Genomic DNA, 13781 nt, shown 5'->3' with positions numbered 1-13781 from the left:
AGGGACCCGTGGGCTTAGACACAGTAGGGTGAGGGCCTCCGGAGAAAGCAAGGCAAGACATTCACGGTCGAAGCCATGTCACAATCCATGTCAAGTCCCTATCGAAACTCTGTGTTCAGCGGTATGCAGAGTCGAGGTCACACTAATTCTCTAGGGTCGAGACACTAGACTAGGAATGTAGACATCTTCAGTGAGATCAGTTCCAGGTCAGAAGGCCAGGAGCGACTCGGCCTTGAATGTTTTGAGCGTTCGGCAAAGGCATCTCAGCATAACCCGTGACTTCACTGTCAACAGCCCTGGCAGACAGACAGCAACCCAGCCGGCCCATCTTGAGGGCAGGGCAGCACAGGGCAGGTGGTGCAAGTCCACACCCTAAGCCCTCAATTCTCAAAAATCCTCCACTGCCTCTAAATCCCCTAGACAACACACCACCGCAGGCTCTCTTGTTCCCTCCTGGGGTGAGCCAAGAGCCCCTTCCGCCCAACCCCCCCCCCACCTCTCTCACTTTATTTCTAAACAAAGAAAGCCTCTCCCTGGCTCTCCTACCTTGGGTGTCTGTGAAACTCATTCTTGGACTTCACAAACAAGAACCCTGGCATCGTCAACTCAAAGAATCGGGTGGCCACTGGAAAGGCTTCCTAGCTTTCTCCACCTACGTTATCCTCCATGGGGTTCTTTCCCTCTGGGTACCTAGTTTCTCACTGTCCTTCAGGGTCAAGAAGACCCTTCACCAGAAAACTCCTAGGGGGTGCTGAATATCACCTTCCGATCTTGTCAAGTTGTGACTCCGAAACTACTCAGTCTTCTTTCTTTGAAAATATCTTGTCGGTTTCCAGCCAGGACAGAGGTGAAATATCTTTGGCACTATTGAAAAACACCCCATTGGGTGTAAGGAGTGGAACTCCCCAAAGAGGGTGCAGAGGACATGACCTTCCTAGGCTCCAGAGCCACTGGCAGAGACAGCAGCAGGGAAGAATGGACGCCCCACCCACCCTGCCATAGGTGCCAGGTAGGCAGAAAGCCAAGCCCAGGTGTAGGATGTTCTGAGAAACAATGAAAGAAAGAAAGAAGGGAGGGAGAGAGACAGAGACAGAGAAAGAAAGGAAGGAAGGAAGAAAGAAAGGAAGAAAGAAAGAAAGAGAAAGAAAGAAATGGTAAGAAGGCAGTGGCTATTCCTGGGAGACCAAGGCTCCTCCTTAACAAATATGTCTGGATTTGGAAAGGAAGAGACAGTGTTACTTCCCTGCCTTGCTTGGACCCTACAGACACAGATTCGGAAGAGCTGCTTCCGGCAAAGATGTGGGCTTCTGCCAGTCCTCCCAGGATGCTCTCTCTATCTACCGGCTCTGGTCCCTACCAGATTTCCCCTTGGTGGCCGTGGAAAGGAATAAAGTAGCAGTTGGAGTTACATTCAGCATTACAGTCCTTCCTTTCTCCCCCACACTGACTTCACATCTCCCCACCCCCATATTTTCTCCCCTCATACATATCCTCTCAAGGCTTATTTGTCATTCGCTTTTTGTAACGACGCTTTCTTCGAGGCTATGCTGGGATCTGGAAGACTTTGCTTAGATTCTAGTTGGAATGCTCCTCCTAGTGGCCAAAGTTCTTCTAGGTCGTCATTACCCTGAGGGCTGGCAGTGATTTTTCGGAGCCCTCGCTTTCAACCCGTGGGATTTTCTAACATATTTTGGTTCAGCTGTGTCTGGCCACCAATGGTGCTGTCACTCACTTTTCTGTCCCATCGGTCACAGGGTTTCCAACAGGATGGTTATGAAGCTAACTCCTCAGGACGTAAAATGAGCTGAGTATGGTTTGGCTAGATAGTCACAGCCTCCAGACCCATGGTTTCTGGTGACGGAAGGTGGCGCGCCTGCTTAACTTTTTCAAGTTTCAAGGATTCTCCTCCCTGCTGCCCACTGACAAATCCAAAACTCTCTGGGGACCGACAGGGAGAGGGAGGAAGGGAGGGAGAGAGAGAGAGAGAGAGAGAGAGAGAGAGAGAGAGAGAGAGAGAGAGAGAGAGAGAGAGAGGAGAGATGTGGAGATGGATGTCAGAAGACATCAAAGGGCTTCGTGAGCCCTGACCGATGCGAGCCAGAAGGAGGGGACTGGACTGAGGCCTGGGACAGGGACAGGAGGAGTCTGCTTCACCAGCAGCAGCCGGGCCCGGTGAACGGGATCCCTGTGTCCGCCCGCCTCAAGAAACAGGGCATGTTTAGGAGGGTGCGGGGCCCGAAGGGGAGTTTGTGGGTTGGGGGGCCGGCCCACCCCCCCAACTCCCACCCCCCAAAAGCGTGTCCCAGGTGTTCCGGTTGCACACTGCACTTGCACGGGGGAAGCGTGGGGACCCGTTTCCAGGTGGTGTGTGTGTGTGTGTGATGTGTGAGGTCAAGGGGCTTTGGTGAAGATTGTCCCGCAGGTTGGTTTTGCTCGCTCGCTGGCTGGCTGGCTCGACCCCCGCCCCTGGCGTCTTTTTCCAGGAGGGCGTGGATGTCTGACCGCCCCGATCCCCTTGGGCAGGGAGGCAGTCGGTCAGGGCTTTCCTCCCTTGAGTGGCCTTGGCACACCTTTGCGGGTAGGGCGGGGGCGTTGTGTATTTTCCTCGGTCGGCTCTTGCCTCTGCCGCCACAAAGAATGGAAGGGCAGAGACACGGTAATGAAGCAGCAGACCAAACGTTTTATTGTAAGTGACTGAAAGAGAGGAAAAGTGCAGGCCACCTCAGGGAGGAGGGGCGCCCTCGCCCCGAGAGGTTTCCGTTTTATTGGAAGAGAGCAAGTGTACACTTGGAGAGAGGGGAGTGTGAGATAAAGTTTGAAGGCATGAGCTTAGAAAGTGCAGGCGACCTCAGAGAGAGGAGCGCACCTACGGTTTCAGAGTCGGGTTTTTGGTTTTTATTTCATAGGCTAGGCAGTGGACGATGATCAGGAATGCTGCGCGACCCCGGGCCGGTTGCGGACCGGCCAAAGTGCCCCCAGAATATTCATCTTTGTTCAGACATTAAGTTTCTTCCTCCCTCCCTCCCTCCTCCTCCTCCAGAAAATATACTTCGTTGATCCCTCTCCTGGGTAATCAGCTTCTGTGTGGAAACATATCAGTCAAGATGGTCTGCCTTGCCTCCAGTGGGGGCTGAGGCGCCATCGGTTTGATTAAAATGCAATCTTAGCTTTAAGACAGAATTCTTCCTGAAGAGGCTGGGCCTTTGGGCAGGTGCTCAAGTCAGTCTGACGCTGGTATGTGCTCACTGACACGAGGAAAGCACAGGCTACGGCTGAGATGCTTTTCTTTGCCTGGGGAGTATTCACACTTCTAGGCCAACTTGCTCCTGGCCTTGGCGCTTTCTATCTTTTCACTGGTTTACTCTCTGGGGCCCTTCTAGTACGCTGACCGGCCTTCTTCTCTTTCCCGCCCGCTCCTCTCTGTGTTCCTGCCAAACACATGTGCCCGGAGTTCTGCTGGGTTCAGGCCGGTTTGGTTCGTGCGTCTGTCCATCGGCCGACATCACGACGAGGTCTCCGTGGGGTTGGAGCCTTTCCTTTATTCCTGTTTCCTGACAAGGCCGTCTGTGGCGATTCCGGTGACTTTGCCTGTCCCTCCCTAAGTCTTTAGGAAGAGAAACGTGTCCTTACAAAGAACACCCACCGTGTGGTGGTATACATACACGTGGACTCACAGGTATAGGTGTCTATGGGTACACGGGCACGCACGCCTATGAACGCGTGAGCGTATGCATGCGTGCTTGCGTGTATGTGCGTGCTTACTCTTTTCTTTCAATGCCAGAGGAAAATGCTACTCCTTGTGCTTGTTCTTCTTCTTGCTCTTGTTGTTGTTGTTCTTGCTCTTCTTTTCTTTCTTCTTGGTGTCCTTTCTTACCTTCTTCTTTCTTCTTGTTCTTTACATCTTTTCTTCTTCTTCTATCTTCTACTTCTTTGCTGTTTTCTCTCTCTTCTTCTTCTTCCTGTTCTTCTGCCTCCTCTTTCTTCTTCTTCCTTCTTTTGCTTTTCTTTCTCTCTCTCTCTCTCATCCTTTCTCCTTCCCTTTTTCCCTCCCTTTCTCTTTCTCTGTTTTCTTCCACCCCCTTTCTCTTCTCTCTCTCTCTCTCTCTCTCTCTCTCTCTCTCTCTCTCTCTCTCTTCTGTTCCTCCCTCCCTCTCTTCTCCCTGCCTCCCTCCCTTCCTTCCTTTTCTTTGGGGTGGGGATATCATTAATGAAGAACTACATGAGGAGCATTATGTTTCCTAGGCTTCCCCCATCACCAAGTCCGCCCCCTCCCCCCCACCCCGACGGTCACTGTCCATCAGCGTAGTAAGATGCTACAGAATCACTACTTGTCTTCTCTGTGTTGTATGACCCTCCCCGTGCCCCTCCACCCACATTATGTCTGCTAATAGTAATGCCTCCCCTTCCTCCCCCCCTTATCCCTCCCTTCCCACCCACCCTCCCCAGTCCCTTTCCCTTTGGTAACGAGTTACTCCATTCTTGGGTTCTGTGAGTCGACTGCTGTTTTGTTCCTTCAGTTTGTATTCTTTGTTCTTATACTCCACAGATGAGTGAGATCGTTTGATACTTGTCCTTTTCTGCCTGGCTTATTTCACTGAGCATAATACCCTCTAGCACCATTTCTTCTCATGGCCGAATAATAGTCCACTGTGTTTACATACCACATCTTCTTTATCCACTCATCTACGGATGGACGACTTAGGTTGCCTCCATTTCTTGGCTATTGTAGGTAGTGCTGCGATGAACATAGGGGTGCATCTGTCTTTTTTCAAACTGGGCCGCTGCGTTCTTAGGGTAAATTCCTAGGAGTGGAATTCCCGGGTCAAATGGTATTTCTATTTTGAGCTTTTGGAGGAACCCCCATACTGCTTCCCCCAATGGTGGAACTGATATACATCCCCACCGGCAGTGTAGGAGGGTTCCCCTTTCTCCACAACCTCGCCAGCCAACATTCGTTGTTGTTTGTCTTTTGGATGGTGGCGATCCTGACTGGTGTGAGGTGATAGCTCATTGTGGTTTTAAATGGCATTTCTCTGACGGTGATGAGCGATGTGGAGCGAGCATCTTTTCCTGTGTCTGTTGGCCATCTGATTTTCTTCTCTGGAGAAATGTCCGTTTCGATCCTGTGCCCGTTTTTTCATTGAATTATTTGCTTTCTGCCTGTTGAGGTGCGTGAGCTCTTAGTCTATTTTGGAGGTCAACCCTTTATCGGATCTGTCACCTACGACTATATTCTCTCATACTGTAGGATGCCTTTTTGTTCTATGGGTGGTGTCCTTTGCTGTACAGAAGCTTTTCAGCTTGGTATAGTCCCACTTGTTCATTTTTTTTTGCTTCTGTTTCCCTTGCCCCGGGGAGATAATGGTCATGGAGAAGTCGCTCATGTTTACGTCCAAGAGATTTTAGCCTAGTTTTTTTTTTTTTTTTTTTTTTTGAGAGGGCACCTCTCCTATGTATTGATCAAATGGTTGTTAACAGCAATAAAATTCTGTGGAGGGGACTCGATGCTGAGGACCTATGGAGTGGAGGGAATGCACTTGTTTCCCTCAAGTTCGTTCAGAGAGATAATTTACTGTGCTATGATACAGACTTACTAAAATGCCCTCTTGAGGTACCGTGTCACGGAGCTGGTGCACAGTTTAGCTTCTTTTGCTCCTTCCTGCCTTAGCTCTCTCTCCTCATTAAGCAGCGTTGCAGGGAGAGGGCCACGTGGCATGCCAGGTCAGTGAGAGCCCAAGTGGACCAAAAAAGAAGAGCATAAAAGTGATAACTTACCTACACGGCACGTTGGCTGTCACACCAGCTGCAGGTGAACTCAGTTCCAACTTGGCCTGCGCCGGAAAGGCGAGCTGAACGTGTGAGTCCTCCCAGGAGTTAGACCTCTTTCGAGTGTGGGTGAGAGAAGGATTCAGTCATTACACCGGTTCTGGAGGTAGGGGGACAAAACCGTGTAATGATGTCCCCGAGGACAGGGTCTCTGTGTCCCTCAGCTCACCTGCAGAAATCTGAGAGGTCCCAGAGGAGAGAGCTTGCAAACTGATGGCTGAAGCACTGTCTGTGATGTAAGGTGGAAGGTGAGCTCTCGATATTCAGGAGAGTTGAGGGTTTAGAAGCTGACAGGAGCAAAAGGAACGAAGAGGGGAAATGGACTGTGTGCACGTGTACGGTGACAGCCTGTCGAAAAATGTCTTTTTAATTTAGCGCACCTGCAAACCCACTCGATGACACACCCCTCGCTACCCCCAATTCCCACCCTGGCAGCCCCGACCCCCCCTCAGTTTCCCGTTGTGACACAGATTCTGGAAACGGCTCTTTTCTCCACCATCTCCCTCCGAGTTCTCCCCCCCCTACCATCCATCCAACCTCCTTAACCCAAGCCTTTCGCCAAAAACTGTTACTCGCGATACTGCCCTGGTTAAGAAGGTGGTTTCCTTTGGGATTTGAGCTCACAGCCTCGCTGGCTCACCGGCTTACACGGGGCGCTCTTTCCGAGCTTCCAAGAACTCGTTCTTACACCATCCCAAGGAACAGTCAAGTCTTCTCCCCGCCCCAAGGCGGGATCTGGGATTCCTAGACGGCTGCTTCTGCCCTAGATTTGTTGGGAACGCCATCTCCAACCACCACCGGAAGCTGAGCTTATCAGGGGTACGTATGGTCATGCCACGCTCTTCAAGTAAACCAAGTCTCGGTCATCTGTCGTCCTACCAAGTGTTGCACACGTGCTGCGTTGCTAATGCCGTCTGCTACGTGAATGCTGCTCTCTCTCGGGAGATCATCTTAGCATATATTCAGACGATAGCTGTTTCCGGGTTCAGCTCCGACCATTCTGGTCCTGAGAAGTTCCTATTTCACCTTTCCTCTTGCACTGGCTCTAGTTGTACGATTACGTCTGGCAGGGAACCGTCAGCATGTCTTCAGGAGCCTCAATATTTAAAGAATGGCCTTACAGAGAGTGTTTTGCTCACTGATCAGTGTTTATTTTTTATTTTTTATTCTTCTTATTTTTTTGAGAGGGCACCTCTCCTATGTGTCGATCGGATGGTTGTTAACAGCGGTAACATTCTGTGGAGGGGACTCGATGCGCAGTCATCCATCAAGCCCCAGCCTCATCCTCGAGGGTCTCCCATCTTCTGCAGCATGACGAACAAGGTGTTCCACGGTGACCTAGTTCTTACCCAGTGACTAAGTTCTTACCTGGTGAACGGTGGCTAAGGGCAGTCGTTATCACGGACGCGTTCGGTTTTGATCACGCCTGGTGAACTCTCAACCGTCCAGTCGGCTATGATGGTTTCGATTGATTTTTAATACTCGATTTATATGTGAATCCCACATGTCTCTCCCTTCCTTACTTTTTATTTTCAGTTTTTAATAAAATGCTGAAGTGGTCGGTAGATGCAGGACGAAGGCAGGAGACATAGTTTAGTGCTGTCAGAGGGAGGGCGAATGTAGACGATCAGGTCTGTGCCTGTAGACTGAGTATTAATCCGAGCTAGACAAGGGGCACAGAACATCCACGGACGCAGAAGATTCCTCTCCAAACGGCGGGGGGTCGGGGGGTGGGGTGGGGGGGAGGCTCTAAGCCTCACCTCCGTGGATCCCCAGTTTCTCGCCTGATGGCGCCCCCCTGCGACCTGTGCCTGCCTTATAGGTTGTTCCTCCCGTGAGGAATCTTACCCGTCTCTGGCTAACCCGCCGCCGCCGTCTTCCGGGGCCATATACGGGCAACTGTGAAGTCGGTGAGTGAGAGAGGAGCCGTATTCTTTGAAAGGGGTTATTAGCTTTTTGGCTTCTTTGCAGATGTGTGCCCTGTGGCTTCTGTGCCCGGCCTTTGTCTTGAGGTATCTTTACCGCTCGGAAAGGAGGACGCTACTCGGTGATTTTCGATATGAGGCACGGATTCTACGAAAGGGCTGTCATTAGGAAGGAAAGGAAGAAGAAAAGCTATAGAGGTATAGCAGACGGGAGAGAACACGGGAAGATGGATTCTCTCTCTGACATAACTTCTTGTAGAGTAACCTAAAAGCCTGTGTATGTAGGTTTTAGCAGACTGCGGCTGATCAGACGGCGAGTTCGCACCTTCACAGAATGGGAATACGGACACAGGGCGAAAGCAGACCTACGGTTACCGGCCCTGTCCGGTGAAACCCAGAAAACCAGCGAGGTACCTACCCCCTAGGCATTGGTGAAAACTTATCCATCACAGGATGGATATTGTCTAACTGCACGTGAACGGTTTGAGAGAAATCAGACGAATGAAAGAAAACACACGGCGCATCCCTGGGAACGGTCCACATCCCATTATGTTCTTTTCACGGTAGATAGTCTACAGTCTCACGACTTTGGAGCGCTGCGGCTTGCACTCCTCCTGATTGTGGGTTGAGTTCCGACAATAGCGATGCGGTCAAGTCCGTTGTTGGACTGTACGCACGGGCCCGCTTAGATACCTCCTTCTTCCTTCCTTCCAACGGCGAGGCCAGGAAGCGGCGGGATGAAGGCAGCGACAGCTGCCACGGCGCCGCCAGGATCTTTGTTGAGGTTTTCTGACGATCCGCTTCTGGAATGACTCTCGCAGAGGAGGACGTTGACGGTGGAAGTTTTCTTCATGTCGTATCTTAATTCGTTTTCTGGGTAGGTAGCCAAATTAGGCTCTGATCCTCGGTATGCACACAAACCGACCCCTTTGCCCGCACTTGGTTATGACCTTTATACCGTGGTGAGGAACCTATTGGCGACCGCCACCGGGGAACTGCCTTTCTATTTATTTACTTTTCTAAGAGGACGAAATAGTATCCGAAACCTGTACTTCAGGGTGGGTGGCCATTTCTGACGGTATTCCTTCTTCCTAGGCGAGAGCGTGGGATGGGATGAGTTTCCGTTGGTGGGTGTCCTCCTTCCTCCCTTTGTGTTTACCCTCACGTGCGGGTGGGTGGGTGGGTGGGAGCCCCGGGGCGGCCCGGGATCGGATGGATGGGGGACCTTCACGGCGGCCGGTGGCGAGCTCTCGCCGGCCCTGCGATCCGGATCCGTCCCGCTGACGGACCGACCGGCGCCGGTTGTCGGGCGCCACCTGCCGGCCGCTTTTATGCGGCCTGTTCCCTCTCGAGCTGCGGTGACACCGGGCAAGGGACAGGACGTGGCCACGGTTCCCCGAGGCGGACTTCCAGGAGGACGCGGGTAGCGGGCGCTGCAGGCCCGGTCGTGCCGGGACGCCGGCGCGCTCTGCGCTCGCCGGAGACTGGGGCCGCGGATTCGCTTTCTCGGTTGGTGACTGTCGCCACGCACGCTCGGTCGCTCCCTTGGTGGCCTGGGCCCTGGGAGGCCGCCCGAACGGGTCGACTAGCAGCCAGCGCCGGTGTCCCTCCGCCCGCGGGGACCCACTCACCTACCCACCCGCCGGCCGACCGAGACGGCTGCGGCGGAGAGGGAGACGTAGACGCAAGAGGGAGGAGAGAGAGAGAGAGAGGTGGTCGCGCGCTGTGCCGCGCCGCCCTTTCTGTTCCTTCTCCGTGGCCAGGCCCTCCTCCGTGCGTGTCACACGTCTGCCCGGGCCTCCGCCCCGCCCCGCCCCGCCCCGCCCCGCTCCGCTCGCTCGGCTCGGCGTCCGGCTCCGGAGGTGGGGCTGGGCCCCGTGGCGTACGGGGTGGTCCTCGTGGGGCTCCAGGGGCCTGCCCGCAGTCCCTCGTGTGGGATCCGTTCGTTGTAGGCGCTCACGTTTGGGGGAGAGGGATACGGCCCCTTGCCCCTCCATTCCGTATGTGTGGAAGGACCGGCCCGGCCCGGCCGGCCCGGCATTGTTTCCTTTCTTTTACACAAGTCTCGTCTCTTTGAAGGCCTCCCCTCCCGCCGACTTATCTCCCGGATGTGGGGACCGACCGGCGGCTGGGAAAGGGAAGGGTGATCGCGATCCCGATCCCGATCCCGATCCCGACCCCGACTCCGCTGCCGCTGCCGCGTGTCCCCGGGCCTCCCTGCTGTCACCCACCGACCCGCGCCCCGCCGACTGTCTGACCCCTCCCCCTCCCCCTCCCCCTCCCCCTCCCTTTCCCGCAAGCCCACTTCAACCTCCCAACCCCCCCCAAGGGTCGACCAGATGGCCCCGGGAGCCCTGGAGCCCTGGTGACAGTGGTGTGATGCTGGGGGGATTGGGCCCGGTGGGGACAGGCCACGCGCTCGTCATGGGGGGACCCCGCTGTCCGTGGGGTGGCCCTGTGATTCCTCTCTCGAGAGGCGGTCCGATTGTACCTGCAGAGAGGTGCTGACACCCTGTCACTCGGTGCTTGTCGCTGAGGGACTCTGGGACCTCTCTTGGACGTGCGTGGCACGGCTCCGGGCTTCTTGAGCGTGTGCGGCCGGATAGATGCCCGGCTCCGCTCCTGCATTCCCTGAGGTCGCCACCCGCGTGTGCCTGTGCGCTGGCTCTTGTCGCGTGCGCCCAGGGAGGTCCCGATCTGGGTGCGCACCCTCACGGTGCCTGGTGACCCAAGGGCGGCGGGGGAGGAGGAGACGTGCGCGTGCGCGCGTGTCCGGGTCCTCTTGCCCTGCGTGGTGCTCTCCCCGCCTGCCTGCGGTTGTGTCGTGATGGACTCCCCCACGACCCACCCTGGAGGCTCTGTGCCTCGTGTGTTGGGCGCTTGTCTGGCGTGGGGTTCTCTCGACTGCACCGACTCCGGGGGAAGCAGGCCCCGTCGTCGTTTCCTGGCCTCGGCGGGCTGCCCTCCTCCCACACGCGGCGGGGGCGTCGTCCCCGTGTGCTCCTGATCGATGTGGCGATCTCGCGCTCTCCTGGGCCGGGCCTGAACCGCGCCGGAGCGAGGGACAGACGTTCGGAGCGAACGGGACTGCTCTTCTCGCTGTGCGCGCGCGGGGCCCCTCGCCTCCTGCCCTGTCCCCGCCCACGCCCCCACATCTGCTGCTGGGCTGCGTGGTGTGGGTGAGAAAGGAAGAGAGGCCAGGGGCGTGCGGAGTCCGGCCCGATCTCGTCCTCCCGCCCTCTGCCTCACGGCGTGGGCGGGCCCGGGGTCCCTGGACGCAGCGGACACCCTCGCGTTGGCCTGTGGGCCGTGTCCTGGCGGGCGGGCCTCTCTCCCGTGGTAGGGGAGGGAGGCCGCCACGCCGCCACGCGGCGAGCCCTTCTCCCGGGTCCCGCCGGCGTGTGTTGCTCGGTCCTCTTGTGGTGCTCCTGGAGCGCTCCAGGTCGCCCGTCAGGTGCCTGAGGCCGAGTGGCGGTGTCGTTCCCTTCCCCCAGCAAGCTTCCCCTGCTCGGCTTGCTGCCGCGGTGGAGTGGAGTGAGTGGAGTTGTGAGTGCCTTGCAGAAGTTCCCGTGAACGAGTGGGGGGTCGAGGCGGTAAGGGAGGCACGCCCGGCCCGTGCCCCTCCCCGACCACACACCGTGGGGGTGTGTGGGGGGAAGGGGGTTTTGTGCGGCCCGGGGATAGGGTGCCTCGTCGGTCCCGCTCGCGTGCCGCGGGGGGGCCGACTCCGTCGGGCGCCGTCCCCGTCGGGGCTGGTGCGCTGGCGAGACGCGTGGGCGTGTGACTGCTGCGGTGGGCCGAGCCAAGGACGCGGGGGTGCCGTGGCCGTCTTGGCCAGGCTACCGTCTCACTGGCTCCTTTTGTTAGCTCTCTGGCGTGCTTTGTTTGATGAGTTGCCGCTGTGCGCCTCCAGTGGCACGCGAGAACAGGGAGGCAAAAGGGCGAGCCTGAGGCCCACAGGCACAAGCTCGTGGCCCCCAGCCGTGAGTGACCGCTCATGCCGTCAGCCTGTGCTGCTTTTTTTTTTCTTTTTTCCCCACTATTTTATTTTTTTTTGTTTTTACCCCTACCGCAGACCCCCCCGCCTCCACGTCTCCTCACTCCACGCCCTCGTGAGCAAAAGCCACCGACACCGCCTTGGCCCTTCTCGTGTCAGGCCGGCGCGTGTGTGGGTCCGAGCCGTGGTGCTCTGGTGGGTCGGGGAGCGATACGCCCTCGGTGAGAAAAGCCTTCTCTAGCGATCCGAGAGGGTGCCTTGGGGTACCGGACCCCCCAGCCGCTGCCCCTCCTTTTCTGCGCGTAGTGGGCAGAGCTCCCTGCCACCCCCCGTGGTGAGGGAGTCCGCCGGCCTCCACCCCTACCTACCGCAGGTGGGGGTGGAGCTGGGCGCCGCTCTTTGCCTACCGCGGCCCGCGCCTCCCCCTTGGGAATCGGGGGAGGGTCCCGCGGGCCTTGGCCGGGCGTCCGGCACGCGTGGAGGCAGGCGCGGTGGTGTGGTGCAAGGAGGAAGGAAGGACGGGGCCCGGGTCCCCGAGCCTCCGCCCCACCCCGCTGCGAGCGGCTCCGCGTCCCGAGCTGCAACGGGCAGCAGCGGTGCTTTCGGCAGGTACGTGGTGTAATAAGCAGGAGCCGCCTCGCTCGGGGGCGTCTCCCTGGGGCCGCGGTCCTGGAGTGGGCCCGCCCGGATGGGTGGAGAGAAGACGGGCAGGGCGGCGAGTAAGGCCCGGCACTCGCCGCCCTGCTGCTGCTGCTGCTGCTGCAGTGGGCGCTTCACATGAGAACCCAGGGCCCTTGCCCTCGTGGTGGTTGGGATCTGTCCGGCGGGAGCCTCGGAGGGGGCTGCTGGCATCCTGGGCGGTGCGGGACCGCCCTCGTGCGTGGGGCGGTGGGATCCCGCGCCCGCTTTACCCGGTCGCCCGGCCGTGCCCCGAGGCCCCCGTCTGGACTTGTGCCCGCTCCGCCCTTGGTGTGAACGCGCACCCCCACGACCCGCCTCCCCGTCGCCACCGGCAGTGCCGAGCCGCCTCCGCAGATGCGACCTGCTCCTGGCGTGTTGCCGCCTAACTGTCCGGGAGCCGAAAGCGCCCCTGGTCCCGGAAGGGGGGGCGTCGCTGCCCCGTCCGCGGCCGTGCCGTGGCTACGGCGGGGCGTGGCGTCTCCGCGTGAGGCGCTCTCGGCACCCGGCGTTGGAAGGGAGTGGCTCCGTGCGGCGGTCGGGCGCTGTGTGGCCACGGGGACGTGGGTCGGTGGCGTGCGGGCGTCCCGGCGCTGGCCGTGGTGGCACCGCCAGCACGGTTGGGGTGGCCCGTGGGTTCGACGGAGGCCCGGCCGCTTTGCTTTCCTGGGTGCCGCGGGACCGCCCTCGTGCGCGGAGGCCTCTGGCGGTGAGACCCCGTGTTGCGCGCTCCAGGTCTGAGGCACGCTCTCGAGCCCCCGGGCCGCCTCCCCCGTCCCCCCGCCTTCGCGGGGTTCCGACGGCCACGCCTCCTCTCTCCACCTGTCTCGGCTTTGCCCGATCCGGGGGTCCCGCGCCCCGACCCTGTGTGTCTCGCTCTCCCGGCCCGTGCGGCCCCGCTCCGCTACGTGCCTGCCGCCGCTCGCCCGGTGGCGTCGTCGCGAGTGGGCGCGAGGGGACGCTCCCCCGCCCCGCCTCTGCCCCCGTGGCGTCCCGCCCCGGTGCGCGTGCCCGGAGCGCGCGTCGGGCCCCGGCTGGCCGTCGTCGTGGCCGCCCGTGAGCGCTCTCCCGTGCGGGGAAGGTGGTGTTGGGGGTGTGGAGGGTGGCCGGGCTTCGGTCCGGTTCCCCGACGCCCCCCTCCCCGCGGCCCCGTCCGGGCGGGCGGGCGTGTCGTGCACGCGGGTGGCCTCGATGCGAGCTCCCGGTGCCCCGTCCCCGCTCCCGGTCACGCGCCGCTGGCGGGATCGCCCCGTGGGGTGAGGGCGGGGGTGGTGGTTCGTACCCCCGCCCCTGCGGCGCCCCTCCGCTCGTGGTCGCGTGTGTGCGCGCGCGCGTGTGAGTGCCGCCGCGCGTCG

Source organism: Manis pentadactyla, chromosome 18 (assembly GCF_030020395.1).
Source record: "Manis pentadactyla isolate mManPen7 chromosome 18, mManPen7.hap1, whole genome shotgun sequence".
In the NCBI taxonomy this organism is placed as follows: domain Eukaryota; kingdom Metazoa; phylum Chordata; class Mammalia; order Pholidota; family Manidae; genus Manis; species Manis pentadactyla.
The sequence above is the reverse complement of the archived record's forward strand: the minus strand, read 5'-3'. Positions refer to the sequence as shown.